Genomic DNA, 4,222 nt, shown 5'->3' on the forward strand with positions numbered 1-4,222 from the left:
GATCACCCTCCTAAACTTCAACTACAAGCTGCTGCCCAAAGTCTTGGCCAAGCAATTTAAATCTGTCCTAAGTTCCATCATCCATGAGGACCAGTCGTGTGTGGTACAAGGACACCAGATCCATGGGTCCCTGCTGCAACCGAGGGACATGCTCCAGCTGGGATGGACAGAAGGCAGAAGTGTGTGGTGCTCAACCTGGACATGGAAAAGGCCTACGACAGAGTGTCACACCGGTTTCTCTTCAAGACGCTGAAGCGAATGGGTGTCCCCTCGACCTTCATTGGCTGGATAAGGACACTGTACATGAACATGAGCAGCGAGGTGCTGGTCAATGGGTTCTTGAGCACTGGGATCACGATAGAGTCGAGGTCCAGCAGGGCTGACCCCTCTCCCCGATCCTTTTTATCTGCACTATTGAACCCCTGACCCAGCGCATCAGGCCGGACCAGGGGATGCGAGGAGTCCTGATTCCAGGAGGAAGCAAGGAAGAGACCAAGGTCCTGGCCTACACGGACAACCTGAACATCCTGTGCCAGAATAAGTGGGCTGTAGAGAGAGCACCGTGGCACACATGGATCTATGAGGCAGCAGAAGGGGCCAAGAAAAAACCATAGAGATTTCAACTGGCTCATAGCTCACGGCATATTCCCAGTGAAGGCATGGAGGTACACAGTGAGATGAGAGTCTAGACCCAGCTGTCCCAGGAAAAGCTGCCAAGGTGTGAACAAGACAACTGATCACCTCTTTTGGCTCTGCCACTATGCCAAAAGAGTGTGGGAAAAGGTAAGCTGGCTCCTGAAGGAAGTGACAGGAGTCAGGATGGTGACAAGGGAGGCGGTGCTGTACGGACACCTGACAAAACATCAGGGGCTCCAGACAACCCACTTCGACCTGTTTGTGTCCTGCTTTAGGAGTGCCCTGTGGAAATGGAGAAACCTCCTGATGTACAGACACATTAAGCTTGAGCCAACGGACCGTGTTAAAATGTTTCCTAGTGAGCTCCAGTCCTACTAGTGGAAAATGGTGGGAGGATGGAGAGGATGCAGCCAAATCCATCTGGAAAAGGGACACGTGGCAGAGGCTGTTCAAAGCCCCCCCCCGGGAAAGGAAGTGGACAGGGAGAATGAAGGGAACAATGACACAACTGGACCTAAAGACAGCGAGGAGGAAAACAACAGGATCAGGAGCAGTGGAAGTGACAGCGACAAGGACTGTGAATGAACTGAGAACGGAAACCCCAAATTGGGGCCAGGACTAAGAGACTGTGTTTGGGTTCGGGAAGGGCAGAGGGTGGGTACAGTTATTGTAACAGGTGCGCAGGTTTATTTGAAGTCTATGATAGAGGATGTCTGTGTGTGTGTGTGTATACACACACACCCCAAAATATATAGATAGATAGATAGACATATTATAGTAATAATATCCCCCACGCCGGTCCAGCTGCCCCTGGTTTGGACAGGGAGCTGCAGGGCATTAACCCTTTCCTGCTTCCACCCCAGTACCAGGGAAAGGGGTGCACAGTGGCTCCCAGGGCAGAGCTATGACCTGGCTCCAAGGGTGCCAGGACACAGCTAAGAGACGGTGGGAGCAGGCTTCTGGCTGATGAGGAAAGAGAATGGTTGTGGGATGTCTGGACTCAGTAGCTCCTGATTGGGCAGGGGGTCAGGACCCAGGCTGCAGGCTAAAATGGAGGAGGAGCAGCGAGGAAGTGCAGGGGTGGGGCGTTGCACCAGGGACCCTTCCTGCTTGCTCCCTCCTACACAGGTCAGATATACGGTGTCACCAACAGGGCTGAGGCCCCGCACAGCTCGTTGCACAGATATCCCCCTTTCAGGAACAGGAGAAAAGCTGTTCCAGGTGCAGATCCCAGCACTTCAGCCTCTACCTGAGAAGGCAGCTGGAAGGCGATGCTGGGGCAGACACGACACCAGGCTCCTCCTCTGTGGGCTTTTGCTGAAACCAGGGCTCTCGTCCACTGCCTGGTCCCTCTTCCTCTGCCCAATGCCTGTGCCCAGCCCATGACCTTCAGACCTAGGCATCAGAGCAAATCTTGCCCTCCTTCAGTGATGGCCTCAAGCCATAGCCTCACCTGACATCAGGAGCAGACACCATGGGGGCAGACCCTGTTAACCACCAGAGCCAAGCCTTCACCCTCCCACAGGCTCCAGCCCAGTTCCACACCCCCAGGATTGCAGGCACACCTGGCAGTGCAGACACATACTCCGCACAGCTTAGAGGGAGCACTGCTTCTGACCAGCCCCCTTCCTGAAGCACACCCACAAGCCTGGGGTAACGCTGCCACCGCATGGATTCTGGTTTCTGTCTGGCCACTGCTTGAGCCCTGTGCCCCCCAGGATACACGAGCCTTACAGAACTTGAGGGTGCTGGACCCCCTGTGAGATCTTGGAGTGCTTCCTTAGTCAGCCGAGCCAAGGGAATGGGAAGGTGTACCCATTCCCTCTCAAACATGTACCACAAAGCTTGTTATAGCGGATAGTTTTATTGGGTAGAGAGGGTGGGCTTGGGGAGGGGTACAAGTTAGCGAAGTATCAAAAGAATACCCTGAGCAAACAGAACCAGCCTGATAGCCATTTAAAACTCTTCTAAATTATCATAAGCCTTATCAGTTCTACATACTATAAGCCAGAATTATAAGCCTTACCTTTCTAGTTCAGTTTCTGGTAATTTACTCACTTCAGCATCCCAGAAGTGGGTGAGGATTGCAGCCCCAAACATTCCAGGTGGGAGAAAGCTGCAATAAGCATGTCAGTGCTCAGCCCCCACACCCAGCTCCTCATACTCACAGCCCACACCAACCTCCTGCACCAACGTGATGATTGTCTGGATGAGGACCACCAAGTAGAGATGCATGTCTTGGTCCAGGTCACCCCACTGTGTGGGGAACAGCCCCTGGTGGGCCCAGGGCTGGCAGAAGAGGATGGGGCAGGTGCCACAGTCTATGGCATGGGTGGGGATGTCACCCAGCAGCACAGTGCCCTGGGTATCAGCTGCCCTGGTGGCAGTGTCAAGGAAGATCATGGTCACCAGAACTCAAAGGGTATGGGGCTCCATAGGGAATGGCCCAGGGAACTTGGGGGATGGCATAGGGAAGGCTTTGGGGAAAGCAAGGGTCAGTGGGGGGGCAATACCCACACCTCCCCTTGCACGAGCATCCCACCATGCAGGTGTAGCAGGCTCACATTTCAGAGCTTGGGCTGAGTCCCAGGCTTGAGATCCTGCTGTTTTGATTGGTGGAGTCTGTGGCAGAAATGCCACCGTTGGTGCCCCTCTCCCGAGATCTGTCTCAACCAGCCTGAGAGGCTGCTGTTGAATCCCTCACAGCGGGGATCTCGCTCCTTGTCTGCAGACAAAAGCCTGGCGCCAGTGCTGTGCTGGTAGGCCTAGCATGGGGGATGAAACTGCACTAACCCCCGCCACCCCACCTAGATAGCACTGCACTTCTCAAACTGGGACGAGGGTCCATTGGGGAAGAAGGCAAAAAGGAGGGAAGATGCAAGGCAAGTGGGTGTGTAGGATACCTGCTAGAGCTGGATTTCCTTTACCATCATGGCAGGGGGAGCCTGACCTGGGGGTGCAGATGAGTTCATTCCCCATCATCAACTCTCCGAAAGGTGTGGGAGCTCAGCCATGCAGCTCTGGCCTAGCACCCAGCTCCTCTGGCAAGAGGCCCTGCCCATCGTGGTGCAGAGCCAGGGATGGAGCCGTGTCCCAGCCTCGCCCTGCACCTGGCATATGCTGTGCTGTGGTGTAACTGCTGTGATTCCTCAGGGGTCCAAGTTACAGCCCAATGGTGGAATACCCTGGTGGCACCAGTATCTCAGCTTGCGTGGCCATGGGGAGCAGGGGACAGGGCCCTGCTGGTCTACACTGCTCACTGACCTTTGCCTGCCCTATCTCTGGAGGCCTCTGGCTCTGCCCATCACATAGGTCCTGCCCTGACTGCCTCTATGTTTTGTCCTCCTTTTCTGATAGATATAAGCCCCCTTGCTGTGGGGTGGCATGGGATGACAGAGGATTTTCCCTGCTCCTTTCCCTGTATTGAAACCAGCTGCTTTTACAATGATATCGCCTGTCCCTAACTCAAGTGTTGCACCTGGGGTGTTTCGTAGTAGTTTCATAGTTTCATAATAGCTAGGGTCAGGAGGGACCGGAACAGATCATCTTGCCTGACCCCCTGCCACAGGCAGGAAAGAATGGTGGG

At 54.5% G+C, this 4,222-nt stretch overlaps 1 pseudogene; it reads right to left on the bottom strand.

Annotated features, from left to right (window-relative positions):
- Positions 1 to 212: 212 nt before the first annotated feature.
- LOC106722693 overlaps positions 213 to 4,222 on the bottom strand; it is a 10,336-nt pseudogene continuing 6,326 nt past the window's right edge.

This window comes from Alligator sinensis, unplaced genomic scaffold, assembly GCF_000455745.1.
Source record: "Alligator sinensis unplaced genomic scaffold, ASM45574v1 scaffold634_1, whole genome shotgun sequence".
NCBI classification, from domain to species: Eukaryota; Metazoa; Chordata; order Crocodylia; family Alligatoridae; genus Alligator; species Alligator sinensis.